General features: G+C 35.1%; 4 non-coding genes across 4 annotated transcripts; all 4 read right to left on the reverse strand.

Annotated features, from left to right (window-relative positions):
- Positions 1-17,269: 17,269 nt before the first annotated feature.
- On the reverse strand, positions 17,270-17,357 carry LOC125496209 (small nucleolar RNA SNOR75). The gene has a single exon (XR_007272906.1). It is a non-coding gene; the product is annotated as a small nucleolar RNA SNOR75 (small nucleolar RNA).
- A 199-nt stretch (positions 17,358-17,556) lies between these two features.
- Positions 17,557-17,643, reverse strand: LOC125496210 (small nucleolar RNA SNOR75). The gene has a single exon (XR_007272907.1). It is a non-coding gene; the product is annotated as a small nucleolar RNA SNOR75 (small nucleolar RNA).
- A 241-nt stretch (positions 17,644-17,884) lies between these two features.
- On the reverse strand, positions 17,885-17,959 carry LOC125496205 (small nucleolar RNA snoR118). The gene has a single exon (XR_007272902.1). It is a non-coding gene; the product is annotated as a small nucleolar RNA snoR118 (small nucleolar RNA).
- A 73-nt stretch (positions 17,960-18,032) lies between these two features.
- On the reverse strand, positions 18,033-18,112 carry LOC125496174 (small nucleolar RNA R66). Its single transcript, XR_007272874.1, has one exon. It is a non-coding gene; the product is annotated as a small nucleolar RNA R66 (small nucleolar RNA).

Here is an 18,112-nt window from a genome sequence, read left to right on the forward strand (position 1 = left end):
AACAAACCAACAATCCATCGTTGTTATAGGCGTCTAATTGTAGAGTCTAGTTCATCGTTGTGATAGGCGACGTTTAAGTTTTAACCTCTTTAGTTTCTTTTTTTCTGGCTAAAAAAAAATCTAATACTTCAATCATACACTTCCTATTACTAATTAAACCCTTTTTAATATTAATGCCACTTTTTAAGTGAATGGTACCATGTTTACACAAGAGTATACTAGCATTATATGTACGCGATGTGTGCAACTTATATTATCTTGTATTTGGTAGATAATTCAACAATTTTCCGTTTAAACAAATAATTCAGGTTATATTTTTTAGTGAAACTATTGGGTCAGACCGTCTGACCCAATAGGTTCCGTCGGATGGGGCGGGGAACCTGTGTTCTTCCTCCTTCCTCCCTCAAAGTTTTTCTCTCTCCTGCCTTTTCTTCTCATCTGTGTTCTTCATTTTTCCTCTCCTTTACTTTCCTTTCTTCTTCACCACCACGATCTTCTTCATCATCACCTTCATTATCGACTTCATTCGAGTCGACATCCAGAACCACTTCACCACCAACATGAGGCTGAGACTCAACTTCATCATCATTATTATCACCCTTGTTGTAGGGGTCCGGTGTCGGGAGCGGTGTAGGTGTAGGCAGATCAACATAAGGGTCTCTCCTATCCTTAGAGTCTATTGAACTTTCCTCTTCTGCTTCGAAATCAGTTCTCTCATTTAAGTCGGATTCGTGGATGGTGTCACTCGAAGCAAGTGAATGAGTTGAATGATTTGAATCATCACTACTGTAACTGGACATGTTTTATGTTTGATGTTTGGGTTGATTTTTCAGATACAGTTTATATAATGAAGACTACTTGATAAAAAATTAAGACTACCTGAAAAAAATAAAGAACAACTGAAACCCAAATAAGTCTAACTGAAGCACAAGAACCAATTGAAAAAAAAAAAAGAAGACTAACTGAAAAAAAATGAAGACTACCTAAAAAAAATGAAGATTACTTGAAAAAAATGAAGACTACCTGAAATAAATAAAGAACAACTGAAACCCAAATAAGTCTAACTGAAGCACAAGAACCAATTGAAAAAAAAAAAAGACTAACTGAAAAAAAATGAAGACTACCTGAAAAAAAATGAAGACTACCTGAAAAAAAAAATAAAGACCAACTGAAACCCAAGTCTAACTGAAGCACAAGAACCAACTGAAAAAAAAAAGACTAACTGGAAAAAAATGAAGAGTACCTGAAAAAAATAAAGAGCAACTGAAACCCAAGTCTAACTGAAGCACAAGAACCAACTAACTGAAAAAAAATGAAGACTACCTAAAATAAAATAAAGACCAACTGAAACCCAAGTCTAACTGAAGCACAAGAACCAACTGGAAAAAAAAAAAAAAAAGACTACCTGGAAAAAAATGAAGACTACCTGGAAAAAAAATGAAGACTACCTGAAAAAAAATAAAGACCAACTGAAACCCAAATAAGTCTAATTGAAGCACAAGAACCAAATGAAAAAAAATGAAGACTAACTGAAAAAAAATGAAGACTACCTGAAAAAAAAATGAAGACTACCTGAAAAAACATAAAGACCAACTGAAACCAAGTAAGTCTAACTGAATCACAAATGCTTCTAACTGAAATCGTCCGACGAGAATATTGTGTCGGACGAGTCCGACACAATACGAACTCTATTTTTTATCTACTTAAATATACATATGTTTTATAGGCGTATTTTACGACTAATAGTTTAATTTAATTTCATTGGGTAATTGAGGTCTAAGCATATTATGGTGAATAATGCTTCAATAACAAAAATAAATTCTAAATTGATAGTATCAAATGATATATATTCATCTCTTTTGTTATTAAGGCTCCGTTTGGTAGGATGTAAAACGTTTTCTCGGAAAACTGTTTTCCTCTATTTTCAATTTTACATTGTTTGGTTGGCAAAAGAGTGTAAAACTATTTTCCCTTGGGGTAGAATTACTCTCCCAATGATGGAAAACCATTTTCCTTTCAAAATGAAGGGAAAACTATTTTCCTTATCTCTCTTGTACACTCCTCTACTACCTCCTTACTTTCCCTTTCATTTTCCTTTCATTTCATCATTTTTCTTACATCGAACCAAACAACGGAAAAGTAATTTTGGAATTGTGTTTTCCATTGTAAATTGTTTTCCATGAAAATCATTTTACATTGAAAATATTTTACGCCCTACCAAACGGAGCCTAATTATCTCAACTGATTGTGAGATCCAAAAAATGAAAAAATGAATATTATCTAAGTTTTTTTTAGTTCTTTTATGGTTTGTTTAGGCGTGTTATTCGAAATTGTTATTAGTTTAGATAGTAAACATTTCTATAAATTTTTCTTTTTATAGTTGTTTGAAAATTGATTTAGTCATCAATTTATATTTTCAATTGTAAATTTCCTCTTTTTACACTTTTTTTTTGTAGGTCTTTTTGGTAACGTAGAACTTTCATTATTACCTATATTTGTAAATGAGGAAAGAATTAAGAAAATCCTTTCTTATTATTTTTTGTGAGATTAAGGGTATAAAAGTCTTTTAAAAAAGGGACACATAGCTACCCCATTGGCTTATATAGGGCTGTTCAGAGTGCGGTCTGAACCGCACCAAACCGCAACCCAAACCGTTTTTTTGCGGTTTGGGTTGGTTTGCGGTTTTGGTTATGATTTCAAGCAAACCGCGGTTTGCAGTTTGGGTTGGGTTTTAATTTTTGTAAACCAAAACCGCACCGCAAACCGCAATTTTATATTTTTTCAAAAAAAAAAATTTAAATACACTTGACAAGGCGGCATACAAGTATAAAACTGAAAAAAGAAGTTTGAGGTAAAGAACTTTAACACTTTTGAGAAATTATTGTTTATGTTTAATTATGAAGTCAACTTTATATCTATTTGGACTCTTATTAACAATTTTTTTTTAGTCTTAGATAACAAAACTAATGTCGCAGAGGAAAAAATGGTTAAACCGCACAAAATCGTTTTGCGCGGTTCGGTTTGGGAAAAAATGCGGTGCGGTTTGGGTTGGAAAAATGTCAAACCGTATATTTGCGGTTTGGGTTGGGTTACATCCCAAACCGCACCAACCCAAACCGCGAACACCCCTACGCTTATATAATAGAGATCTATATATATAGGCTATAGCCACAAATTGGTACTTCATGGCGTCTTTATAAAAGGGAAAAATTTCATAAAACTACCTTTTACGATCAAAAAAATTCAGAAAACTACCTTTTAAAAATTTTCTTCCAAAAAACTAACTGAACCACCACCAGTCACCCCACTCTTCTTTTTCCCTAAACCACCACCAGTCACCCCACTCCACTACCATCCACCTATTGCCACCACCACCCCATTGCCACAGCCACCCACTAGCGACCTGGAAGGAGTCGGAATAGGACGATGGGCGAACGTCTGTCCTCGACATTCGTCCCATGGCTCGAACATCCGGACGTTAACCTATTGTCTTAAAAAAAATTGTGTGCTTCCAGGTGGGTGGTGGAGGAGGTGGCGGGTGGTTGCAGGGGGTTGTAAGTGGTGGTCGGTGGTGTGGAAAAGAGAAAGGGTAAAATAGTCTATAAAAATAAATTTGGGGTGATTTTAAGTAATGTTGGGATGATGTTTAACAAACCAACAATCCATCGTTGTTATAGGCGTCTAATTGTAGAGTCTAGTCCATCGTTGTGATAGGCGACGTTTAAGTTTTAACCTCTTTAGTTTCTTTTTTTCTGGCTAAAAAAAAAAAATCTAATACTTCAATCATACACTTCCTATTACTAATTAAACACTTTTTAATATTAATGCCACTTTTTAAGTGAATGGTACCATGTTTACACAAGAGTATACTAGCATTATATGTACGCGATGTGTGCAACTTATATTATCTTGTATTTGGTAGATAATTCAACAATTTTCCGTTTAAACAAATAATTCAGGTTATATTTTTTAGTGAAACTATTGGGTCAGACCGTCTGACCCAATAGGTTCCGTCGGATGGGGCGGAGCACCTGTGTTCTTCCTCCTTCCTCCCTCAAAAATTTTCTCTCTCCTGCCTTTTCTTCTCATCTGTGTTCTTCATTTTTCCTCTCCTTTACTTTCCTTTCTTCTTCACCACCACGATCTTCTTCATCATCACCTTCATTATCGGCTTCATTCGGGTTGACATCCGGAACCACTTCACCACCAACATGTAACGCCCCGACAAATTCACATATCCTTAATCATCAGCGTAAGCATGACTTAATCCTGTGGGTTATGACCCACAAATAAAGTAATAGCTTAAAATTGAAAATTCACTATACAATTACTCATCGCAAGATAATAATACTTGTTTGTCCATTATACAAAGTATCTTAAAACCTCATGAATCATACATAATCTCCATAACGCAATATAATCGTGATCCACAACTGTTCTCCCATACCTAAAACATAAAACAAAACGTCGTGAGCCGAAGCTCAGTAACATACTACTCTAACATCGTAAATTCATTTCACATCATTTTATTTATAAACAGGGAGGAGAGAATAATTCAAACATTTCACAAACATATCATATCATGTTACATTATCTTCTTTATCATGTTCATCATCATATATCTTTTACTTTGGTAACTTGGCAAATATCGCATATCACATATCGCATATAGGGACGTCTCCCTAAACAAATGGGTGACACTCTCGGTGTCCAAATATTGCCAGAAAGGCAATCACAAATTGATGACACTCTCGGTGTCCAAATATTGCCAGAAAGGCAGCCACAAATGGATGACACTATCGGTGTCCAAATATTGCCAGAAAGGCAGTCACATCGTAAGTGACATTTTCTATGCCCACATACTTGCCAAGAACCATCTTTCACTTTACTTTATCATGTTTCAAATATCATAGTTACATTACATCATTATAATCATAGTCATGAAACATCATTAAACCATAGCATTATTATACTCACATTTTCGTAACATCGAAGTCGTTTCATTTCATCGAAAATCATCATATTCGTAAAACCTTTCATATCCCACGATCCATAAAACAACAACATAGTGCGAAAAACAATAAAACATCATTCGAAAGGGGTTGTGGGTGTTAGCAGTAGACGTTACCTGAATTTCTGCTTACCAACCTTGATAGCCGGGGGAGGCTTGTAATATCCTTTATCTTCTTTAATCTATTCAAGAATAATTTTATTAATGAACGTTTCGTTATTTAGCTTTTAAGCCTAAATATTAGTTAGCGCTTATTGAGGTCATAGCGGTCATTATAACGTCGTAAAGTCTCCTTAAAGGTCATTATTTCTTAATCGTTAATAACTTTGTTCAATTAAGGTGACTCTTTAACAACCACTTAATGAAATAACTCATTTAGCTATATTTTTAGAATTATCGAAACATTAAAGCTATATTACTACATATTATATAACCTTTCGAATACATAACATTATTCTAGTTCATAGTTAATAACTAATTAGTCGTCCACTAATAGATTAAGTTTAAGGTTATAATAGATCCATTAACATTATTTTAATATTATTTAGTCATTTAAAACTAACAAGTCAAGTAACTCATTATTATAAGTGAACTTAAGTATTAATGAAATAATAATAACTTAAACTCATATCATAAATAATAAGCTTATTGGATTTTTAATTAGTTTCAAACAACTCAACTTTATTTAGTAATCATGAAAAATAGCGCAATACTAGATTTTAGGAAATAAGTTGGGTGATTTTATTTAGCGAATTTGGTTTTAAGCGCAATAATTAGGTTTAATTAATATATTAATCTATCATGACCTAACAGGACACTAAGACTCTGTTTGGGGAAGCATTTCAGGTGACTTAAATGGTAAGGTGCTACAATTTTAAGTCACCTTATATGATTAGTGATGTTTGGTGGAGGAACTTAAATAAAATTTAAGTCCAAAATTTGACTGAAATTGAGTTGGAGTAAAATATAGCTTCTGAGATAAGTGCTGAAATTTTTTTATTATATTATTTCTTTTATCTTTTTAAGCCTAAAGAAATATTTTATTTTTATGTTTTTAAGTTTAAAAAGATATTTCAGCTACAGTCATAAATAATATTACCAAACAGGTTATGTAATCAGTTAGCTTAACAGTTTCAGCACCTTAACAGTTTCAGCTGCTACCTTATCAGTTTCAGTCACCTTATCAGTTTCAGCTCCATTTCAGTCAGTTTTGCCAAACATAGCCTAAATCAATTTCAATTAGTCTACATTGGTTTAATTCAACATTATGCAAATCTACCTTTAGCCCAATAAGTGGTAGTGACAAAGCAACTAGTATAATTACTTAAATCAGGTTTTTAGGCCCAACACTAATTAATACATCAATAGGTTCAATTGGGCTTGGGGTTTATAAGAAAACAAAGATAAGCGTAAGAGTGGTACCTCTGCTCATTGAGCAGGGAAGGCAACGAAGATTCCGGCAGGGGATAGGACGCCGACTCTAGTGAACGGCGAGCAGCAGCAATCTCCGGCGGTGGTCTCCGGTGGTTCGGCGAGCGCGGGCCGTCGGCAGTGCTGCGCGTGCAGCAGCGTCGTGCGAAGAAGAAGGGGGGGCGAGAGAGACAGCGCGAGGAGAGAGAGAGAATGAAGTTGCTGGCGCAGATCGCCGGCAAGCTATGCAGGCGGCCGGCGAGGTGAGGGGGCGACTAAGCGTGGCGCGAGACCGGCGTCGCCCGGTGGCCGACGGGAGTGTTTCGTGGGGGGGACCGAAACAGAAGAGAGAGAGAGTAAAAATTTGGGGGTTTCTTTTTGGATTTCTTTTAGTTACAAATTTTCCGGCGATTATTGACTGAATTTCTGATTAGAGAGAGAAGAGAGGATGAAGGTTATTGTTGGTGGGTTCTTGATGCTGAATCTCCATGGCTATTTATAGTGGAGTTTGGAGGTTTTAAAATCAGTGGTTGGGAGGAAGATGGTGAAGTAAATAATCTGAGTTTGTTAACTTGAAGAAGCTTTGGGTGAGGATTGGTGACAGATTTGTCTGATGAAGGAGAAGAAAGTTGTGATTGCATGAGTGACAAATGGACATGGTGGAGTGAGGAAGAAGACACCATTAATGGGGGGAATTGACCATAGCTTTGTTTTCTCTTTTCTCTTTTTCCCTTTTTGTTTCTCAACCAAAAATCAGAATTTCCCCACTAACACTTATCAACGTGACTTAGTAACACTTTGAGTGAAATGTTGACTTTTTGTACTATAAGTGAATTGCAACTACATTAGTCATCTTGTTTAACTCGTGAAATCGTAAATTATAAATTATCGTCACTAGTATATTAATATTTTTAAGTTGGGAATTTTTATATTCGTTTTATTAAACATTACTTAATTAGTGAAACTTTAAGTAAAATCTAATTTATGAGGCTGAGACTCAACTTCATCATCATTATTATCACCCTTGTCGTAGGGGTCCGGTGTCGGGAGTGGTGTAGGTGTAGGCAGATCAACATAAGGGTCTCTCCTATCCTTAGAGTCTATTGAACTTTCCTCTTCTGCTTCGAAATCAGTTCTCTCATTTAAGTCGGATTCGTGGATGGTGTCACTCGAAGCAAGTGAATGAGTTGAATGATTTGAATCATCACTACTGTAACTGGACATGTTTTATGTTTGATGTTTGGGTTGATTTTTCAGATACAGTTTATATAATGAAGATTACTTGATAAAAAATGAAAACTATCTGAAAAAAATAAAGAACAATTGAAACTCAAATAAGTCTAACTGAAGCACAAGAACCAATTGAAAAAAAAAAAAGAAGACTAACTGAAAAAAAATGAAGATTACTTGAAAAAAATGAAGACTACCTGATAAAAATAAAGAACAACTGAAACCCAAATAAGTCTAACTGAAGCACAAGAACCAATTGAAAAAAAAAAAAAAGACTAACTGAAAAAAATGAAGACTACCTGAAAAAAAATGAAGATTACCTGAAAAAAATGAAGACTACCTGAAAAAAAAAATAAAGACCAACTGAAACCCAAGTCTAACTGAAGCACAAGAACCAACTGGAAAAAAAAAAGACTAACTGGAAAAAAATGAAGAGTACCTGAAAAAAAATGAAGACTACCTGAAAAAAATAAAGAGCAACTGAAACCCAAGTCTAACTGAAGCACAAGAACCAACTGGAAAAAAAAAAAAGACTAACTGAAAAAAAATGAAGACTACCTAAAATAAAATAAAGACCAACTGAAACCCAAGTCTAACTGAAGCACAAGAACCAACTGAAAAAAATGAAGACTAACTGAAAAAAATTGAAGACTACCTGAAAAAAAAATGAAGACTACCTGAAAAAACATAAAGACCAACTGAAACCAAGTAAGTCTAACTGAAGCACAAATGCTTCTAACTGAAATCGTCCGACGAGAATATTGTGTCGGACTCCCGACACAATACGAACTCTATTTTTTATCTATTTAAATATACATATGTTTTATAGGCGTATTTTATGACTAATAGTTTAATTTAATTTCATTGGGTAATTGAGGTCTAAGCATATTATGGTGAATAATGCTTCAATAACAAAAATAAATTCTATTTTCCCTCTTTTGTTATTAAGGCTCCGTTTGGTATGATGTAAAACGTTTTCCCGAAAAACTGTTTTCCTCTATTTTCAATTTTACATTGTTTGGTTGGCAAAAGAGTGTAAAACTATTTTTCCTTGGGGTAAAATTACTCTCCCAATGATGAAAAACTATTTTCCTTTCAAAATGAAGGGAAAACTATTTTCCTTATCTCTCTTGTACACTCCTCTCACTACCTCCTTACTTTCCCTTTCATTTTCCTTTCATTTCATCATTTTTCTTACATCGAACCAAACAACGGAAAAGTAATTTTGGAATTGTGTTTTCCATTGTAAATTGTTTTCCATGAAAATCATTTTACACTGAAAATATTTTACGCCCTACCAAACGGAGCCTAATTATCTCAACTGATTGTGAGATCCAAAAAATGAAAAAATGAATATTATCTAAGTTTTTCTTAGTTCTTTTATGGTTTGTTTAGGCGTGTTATTCGAAATTGTTATTAGTTTAGATAGTAAACATTTCTATAAATTTTTCTTTTTATAGTTGTTTGAAAATTGATTTAGTCATCAATTTATATTTTCAATTGTAAATTTCCTCTTTTTACACTTTTTTTTTGTAGGTCTTTTTGGTAACGTAGAACTTTCATTATTACCCATATTTGTAAATGAGGAAAGAATTAAGAAAATCCTTTCTTTATTATTTTTTGTGAGATTGAGGGTATAAAAGTCTTTTAAAAAAGGGACACATAGCTACCCCATTGGCTTATATAGGGCTGTTCAGAGTGCGGTCTGGACCGCACCAAACCGCAACCCAAATCGTTTTTTTGCGGTTTGGGTTGGTTTGCGGTTTTGGTTATGATTTCAAGCAAACCGCAGTTTGCGGTTTGGGTTGGGTTTTAATTTTTGTAAACCAAAACCGCACTGCAAACCGCAATTTTATATTTTTTCAAAAAAATAAATTTAAATACACTTGACAAGGCGGCATACAAGTATAAAACTGAAAAAAGAAGTTTGAGGTAAAGAACTTTAACACTTTTGATAAATTATTGTTTATGTTTAATTATGAAGTCAACTTCATATCTATTTGGACTCTTATTAACAATTTTTTTTTTAGTCTTAGATAACAAAATTAATGTCGCATAGGAAAAAATGGTTAAACCGCACAAAATCGTTTTGCGCGGTTCGGTTTGGGAAAAAATGCGGTGCGGTTTGGGTTGGAAAAATGTCAAACCGTATATTTGCGGTTTGGGTTGGGTTACATCCCAAACCGCACCAACCCAAACCGCGAACACCCCTAGGCTTATATAATAGAGATCTATATATATAGGCTATAGCCACAAATTGGTACTTCATGGCGTCTTTATAAAAGGGAAAATTTTCATAAAACTACCTTTTACGATCAAAAAAATTCAGAAAACTACCTTTTAAAAATTTTCTTCCTAAAAACTAACTTATATAACAAATTTGTTTCAATATACTACCATTTTATCATAAATGAGGTTTAATCACTAATAATTGAGTCACCGTTAATTGCTTTTTTTTCTTCCTCTCTCGTTTCTCTCTTCTTTTCTCACTATTCCATCGACAGCAACACATACGACGACTGTCATTTATTGATTAATATTAAATAAAAATTTAAAATGATAGTATATTGAAAGAAATTTATCATATAATATAATTTTTTGAAAGAAAATTATTAACAAAATAATTATAAAAATAGTTTTTTGAAACTTTCCCTTTTAAAATGAAGTATTCGCAATCGTTATGATTTTCCCTGACTGACAACGGATCTAAATTGTTTAGTTCTAACTTGTAAGGATTTGACCCAACAAAGAAGAGGATGATCATTAGCTTATTGTTTGGGGCACACTTGAGATTATTTCCATATGTCATAGACACGAAAATTTCAACTTTTACTTATCTTTTTAAAATAATTGAAAATTTTAATTTATAAGGAGTAATCTCAATTCGAGGGAGCCTTTTCAATAATTGTGAATTCTAGTTCTTACTTCGTTTCAAATTAAACGTGAGATTTTGACATTTCACACTATTCATAAATTTCACTTTAATCATCATTTGTAATTTATATGTGAATACAAATATAGTAATATAGGATCTTATTAGATTCGTCTTAATATATATTTTTTAATATGTACTTTTGATAATTTTTACTAAAACAAAATTAGAGATATATGTTCTCAAAGTTTTGCATTGACATGCCTGAAAAGTGAAAGTGTCAATTAATTTAAAACAGATGAAGTATTTGTTTTTTTCCCCTTCATTGAACTACAACTATTATCACACACATGTATACCGTGAACATGGCATACGAGAGAGTTTCAAATAAGTAAATGAGCAAAAAGTAAACTTAGGTGTACACGTTGTATACACCTGACTACATGAGAATATGATGAATCTATTCCAATTGAAAATGGAAAATGACATTCGGATTGCTGAGAAGATATTCTTCCATTTTACTTTTTTGAGGTTATTTTCTTAAGATGATTTTAGAATTTTTTCCTTGAATAATGCCAAAAAGGGGATTAATTCCCAAAATGTGTGACAAAAAATTTTATTTCCCTGCGTACCGTCCACGTAGGACGGCACGCGAAATTTTTTTTTTTTTTAAAACTGCAGTAAAACCGCTACTCAGAGTAGCGGTTAATGCATAAAAACCGCTACTCAGAGTAGCGGTTATATTTAAAATCAACCGCTACTTCGAGTAGCGGTTTTCTTTAATGAACCGCTACTCTGAGTAGCGGTTTACAACATTTTTGGACCCGTTGTAAACCGCTACTCGGAGTAGCGGTTCATTAAAGAAAACCGCTACTCGGAGTAGCGGTTCATTAAAGAAAACCGCTACTCCGAGTAGAGCGGTTTATAAAAATCCCCAAATCAGACCTAAATCCCCAATTTCCCAATTGACTAACGTTCGAAAACTTTTTTTCTCTCAAACTCACTTCTCCCTCTCTCTCTCTTCCGACGACAGCGCCGCACGAGCCTCACCGCCAGCGACCGGAGCTCTATTCCGACGACAGTCCATCACTTCTCCCTCTCTCTCTTCCGACGACAGCGCCACCTCACCGGATCCGTCACTTCTCCCTCTCTCTCTTCCGACCACAGCCATCTTTGTGAGTATTTTTTTTGATTTTTTTTTGTTTTTTTTTTTAATTTAATTTGTTTAGCATGCCATATTTGTTATGTATTTTAAGTTTGTAACTGTTAGATGGAAATTGTTTAGTTTGATTAGTATAATTTAGTTGTGATGGTTGATTTTGTATCAATTGGAAGGTTAGTATAATTGGAAGGTGATTAGTATAATTCGAAGGTTATTAGCATATTGTTTAGTTGTTTGATTAGTATAATTTAGTTGTTGGTTGGTTAAAAATGGATTTGAGCATTTTGTGATGGTTGATTTTGCATGAATTGTTGTGTTTATGTTGTAAATACTACTAGAAAAGGAAGTTTTTGTACTATATGGATCGATTTGGCTCCATTAATGTCGAGGCAGCTAGATATCTGTTGGACATTTCCCTTCATCTATGGTCTCTACATCCTGATGGTGGGTGTAGATATGGTGTGCAAACCACCAACATGTCTGAAGTGTTTAATGGTGTCCTAAAAGGAGCAAGATGTCTACCGATCACTGCTTTGGTAAGAATGACATTTTATCGTGTCAATTCTTATTTTGCTACAAGGAGAGAATTAGGTAGAAAAAGACTTGATGAAGGCCATGATTATAGCCCGAAGGCGACTAACATCATTGAAAAGAACATGGAGAAGGCAGGTGCTCATGAGGTGATTGTGTTTGATTATGAGCGAGGGCTATTTGAGGTCACTACTGGTCGTGGAGACCGTATTGCAGGGAAAGGTGGAAAGAAACACACGGTTAACTTAATGCAGAAGACATGTACATGTGAGAAAGTCATAATATATAAGTTGCCGTGTTCTCATGTCCTTGCGGTATGTCGTCACCGGAGCTTGTCATATAGTGGTTTTGTGGACGCTTCATTTCTGACTAGCTCGTATCGATCTACTTATATGTCCTTTTTCAAGCCTGTGCCTGATATGCATAATTGTTCTCCATATGATGGTCCGAGAATTATAGCTGATGAGAGGCTAAAACGTGGAGCTGGACGTCCACGGTCCACTCGAATACAAAATGAAATGGATGCAGCTGATAGGTCTGGAAAATAGATGTAGCATTTGTAAGGTTTCAGGACACAGTAAGCAAAGATGTCCTAATAAGAACGGTGAAGGAACATCTGGGTAAATGTTTTCATATTTTGTTAAATTTTCAAAATTTATATTATTTTCATAGTCCTCATTTTGTTACTAACCGGTATATATTTTTTTTTTCTTATTAGGTCTGATGGCGCAGTCCATCTTTCCCGGCCCCACTGATCGCAGCGTTCTCACCCTCCAGGACCAGCATCGGAGTGAGGATGTCTGGAGGGGAGTAGCGGACACGGTACTATCGTGTCGGTTGCATCATCACAGTCTCTATCTTGACTGGGAGATTCACGATAGGGTTCTTCGGTATGTCGAGCGGGCTGGTTTTCTGGCATACATCGTTTGGTAGGGGAGGTTTGGAGATTGATAGACCACTTCTGACGGCATTAGTGGAGCGATGGAGGCAGGAGACCCATACATTTCATTTGACTGTTGGGGAGGCGACGATTACTTTGGAGGATGTCGCTGTTATCCTTGGACTTAGAGTGCACGGGGCACCTGTTACTGGTCGAGGCGAGGGTAACTGGGCTGCATTAGTTTTCGAGTTGTTAGGGATTTGGCCCAACACACCGGAGAACGAGCCCAAAGTTCTCCAGGGTTCGTCTTTGAGATTGACATGCTTCGGCAACATTTTTTTTGTTGCCGAATGATGCTGATGAGGTGACTGTACAGCGATTTGCCCGGGCTTACATTCTTGCATTGATGGGGTCCATTCTTTTTGCCGACAAGAGTGGAGATGCAGTCCAGGTTCTTTATCTCCCACTTTTAGCTGATCTCGACGTAGCAGGGACATATAGTTGGGGTAGTGCGACCCTTGCATACCTGTATCGGCAGCTATGTCGAGCATCACATAGGGGTGCGAGGGAGTTAGGTGGCCCTGTGTTGTTGTTACAGATTTGGGCATGGGAGCACATACACATTGGCAGACCTCGGATTTCGAGGGTGCGGGACCCACCTCCACAGTTTGACGAGGCCGTTCCTATTTTAGGCTCCCAGCATGTTCCGGGGATTGACCCCTTAGCTGTCAGGTAATATTCAATGTCTCACATTTGTTGACATTCTTTAGTTTCATTTTTCTCATGGATAATAACGTATATTTCTTTGTAGTTGGCTTCGAGTCCACATCAGTAGGTCCCACACAACAGGTGGACTTCCTTACTACAGGGATGCACTTGACCATCAGACGGACGAGCAGGTACATAGGCTCGTACTTATATACATTGGTAGACTCTTCTTTTGCCTAATATTTGTAAGATTCTATTTTTTGTAGATGACTTGGCAGCCATATACTGATGCGAGACTGGCGTTGTTACCTGCTATATGTCGAGCTGATCGACATGTATGGCGCACATGGCCCCACTTATCTGTTTGACATTGTAGAGTTCCATTTCCCTGGTCGAGTTATGCGCCAGTTTGGATTCGAGCAGACGATTCCCGCACCTTCTGATACGAGCACAACCCTTCATGCCATAGATCGGAGGTCGAAGAACAAGAACTATCCGCTCAGACATCGACCTTACATTGCACATTGGGATGAGCGCGAGGGACACATAGTTCAGGGCACTCCTTTTAGTGGTCGTACTCATGCCTTTGACGAGTATATGATATGGTTTCGTCGCATCACGAGGTTACGCCTGACGAATCCATCGAGGCGACCACCTTCTACACATTATCAACCTGCGTCTGCAGATATAGTACTGGTAAGTTACTGATTTTTAGTTGCACTTTTATTTATTTATACAACTATATAATATGATTTTTTCTTTCTATTCAGGCACATACTTTATCTGATATTGCTCATAGGTGCGTACTGTGCTAGAGGCTTCTGAGTCATTGCCTCCAGATATGGTGCGTGACTTGTATGCGCAGACATTGCAGACTATGAGGGGACTGTGTGTTGATGCTGTTGGCCGAGCTGGACATGGCCACATCGTACAGGGCGTGCCTACTTCTGCTGGATATACATCGACTTCTACATCTTCTACGTCTGCTGCCCATATATCTACCACGTCAGCTTTGCTTTCACCTCCAGTCACTCAGAGGGCCTATCGACGACGTTCTGAACTACTCCCCCTTCTCTTGATGCCATTGCAGAGACTCATGAAACCACACTAGCTCATCTACACCTTCACAAAAGAAGAAGAGAGGGTTTTAGAAGTTTCATTTATTGTTTATGTAGTTAGTTAACATTATTTTCTCACTCTAACTTGTAACTAAATTTTTTTACATACATTTGAATGTGTATGAACTTGGTGATGAGTGATGGCTTATATTTGGTGTTGTTGAATGAAATTTGTTGCTGGAATTGCAGGTTGGATAATGTTGAAATTGCAGGTTGGATAATGTTGAAATGGAGGGATATTGTTTGGAATGGCTGAAATTGCAGGTTGGATAATGTTGAAATTGCGGGTGGGTTATTGTTTGGAATTACTGGAATTGCAGGTTGGATGCTTGTTTGGGATTGCTGGAATTTTTTTGGCTTTCTGGCAGTTGGCCAGTTATGGGGAAACAATGCAGTGGGGTGTGTAATGGGTACAAAACCGCTACTCTGAGTAGCGGTTTTAGTGAATGAACCGCTACCTGGAGTAGCGGTTCATTCACTAAAACCGCTACTCTGAGTAGCGGTTTATTTGAATGAGCCGCTACTTGGAGTAGCGATTTTATTTGAAGTAAACCGCTACTCCGAGTAGCGGTTTACCTCCGTTAAAACAAAAAAAAAACTTTTTTTCGCGTGCCGTCCTACGTGGACGGTACGCAGGGAAATAAAATTTTTTGTGGCACATTTTGGGAATTAATCCCCTTTTTGGCATTATTGAAGGAAAAAATTCGATAATTTTACATAGGAGCATAAAAAAGGGGCAGTCCTCAAGACTAACTAAATTGAAGTAATCATTAATAATTTTTAAGCAGAAGGATTATTCTCGTCTCAGATAAATGCCATGTTTTGTTGTCATAATTTTATTGGATGGTATTGTCATCTAACTCGGTTTTGTTCCCCAAGAAATTTTTTTACTAAAACTTCAATTGATGTTACATTTTCTCAAGTCCGCAAATTAAACTTGTGAATTGGATCCTGCACTTCGGGTGCAATCTTCACTAATACTAATTATTAAACACAAATTATGTCATTAATCAATCTTCCAAATGACCATAACTCCAAATCAACTCTTTGGTTTTTATTTTTGAACATCTAGGGCGTGTTCGGCAACAATAGCTGTTGTGTTAGCTTTTAGCTGTGAGAGTAGCAGTTAGCTGTGCTGGTAGCTGTTAGTGGTTGGTGTGTAGCTGTTAATTGTTAGATCTCCAAGTAACGGTGTAAAATATTGATGTTCGGTAAAAGAAGCTGTCAAAATTGTTGTTTAAGAATAACTAGTTAAAAACTCAAATAAAACTTTAACATATAATTTATACAGCACTAAAAGCTACCCAAAAGCTACAAATTGTAGCTTTTGACAAACACTACTAAAACACTACTTGTACCACTAAAAGTTACTTACACCACTAAAAGCTACAATAAAGTCGAAAAGTCATAGTAAATTGCTCCGATGCTTAATTAAGCATATTTATGTTATGTTCTCTTGGACTGAATTAATGAAAACGTTCAATTCAGACAAATTCAATTCACTTAGTTTTCTTTTGCAGTTTTTGGTATTTCAGACAAATTAAGTTCACTTCAATCCAAAATAACATAGCTTTTAAAATCATGTGGATTTTTAAAAGCATGAGAGGTATATATGATCCAATTTAAAAAACAAAAGAAGTACACTGTCATAAAATTCCATTATAGTTTTCGGTTAGTAGAAATTGTTCATAGGTTATTAGTTATAGCATGTTACTAATATAAGAACTACCAACACATTGGCTGATAATGCATGCAAAACATGCTAAGGAAATACCCCAACATAATACTGGGGGTAAGGATCAAACCCCTGACTTCAGAGATTAGAAGAAAGAACTCTACCACATGAGCTAGCTTACTAATTATAATATGAATAAATTGTTATATTTGTAAAGGTAATAGTTATGATTTTCAGTTATTAGTAATTATTTATGGACAGCCCTAAGGGCTACATATAAGCATTAAATACATGTCTTTAATAATTGTTTACACATTTTTTATATCATTTTCCATTATTTATAAGCTACTAGTTATAGCTTTAATGTTATTAGCTACAATTATGGGTAAATTGTAATATTTATAAGATTAACAATCATAATTTTTAGTTACTAATAATTGTTTACACATTATTAATTATAATCTCCATATTATTAGTTATATTTAATAGTTCTGGATTTATAATTCTAGATTAATGATTATATTTGTAAAGTTAATTATTATAGTTTTTAATTATTAATAAAATGTGTTATAATCTGATTCCACGTTACAAGTAATGTGGCCATGTGGGACAGTCTCTCAGAAACATAGTCAAATAAAATTAACCATCAAAATGTAATACAGAATTATCGATTTCTCTCAGACAAATGCCTCGTTTCGTCGTCATATTTTTATTGAATGGTATTTATCCGACTCGTCATCTGTTTTGTTCATCACTGAGAAATCGAAAACTTAATACTACTATTCATTCCATAAACTTAACCTGTAGTACTTAGTTCATTCCAGTTACCCAATAATACGATTATAGATCGCAATCTTTGATGTACTAAATGCCTAATTTACCAATTTTTCGAAAATTTAATTAATTGAATTTTTTTTAAAAAGTTAAATCAGTAAAAAAAATTAGTCAAAAAGATTGATTTCTCTCAGACAAATGCCTCGTTTTGTCGTCATGATTTTAAAGAATGGATTAATCCGACTCGTCATCTGTGTTAATCATCACCGAGAAATCAAAACTACATTATAAACTTCAAATATTTCTATTTTCCCAGTATAAAATTCGCAAAATCTACAATAAAAAGTTAAAAAAATTCGGGGATCCTCATTTCAAAATTAGATAAATAAATTTCATCAAATTTCTAAAATTCAGCTCTGATGATTCGTATCCAACAATCATAGGACCCTCAATAAAATTTAAAAATATATATAACAAAAACTTTTAAAATAAATAAAAAAATTAGAAGAAAAAAGATCAGATGTAGCTTTTCTAGGGCTAGCAATATGCATCAAAAATTTCAGAGCCCAGTGCACATTCATCCTTTCAACTTTCAATTAATTCAACCTAATAATATTTTCAAGAAATTAAATTAAAAAATAATAGAAAAATTAAATCAGGAGGCCTCAGAAAATTATGCTTGTTAATTTGTCATCAAAGAAAGACAAATCTCAGGTCTCAAAGATTTTAACCATCATTGGA

Source organism: Beta vulgaris, chromosome 3, assembly GCF_026745355.1.
Source record: "Beta vulgaris subsp. vulgaris cultivar EL10 chromosome 3, EL10.2, whole genome shotgun sequence".
Taxonomy (NCBI): Eukaryota; Viridiplantae; Streptophyta; class Magnoliopsida; order Caryophyllales; family Amaranthaceae; genus Beta; species Beta vulgaris.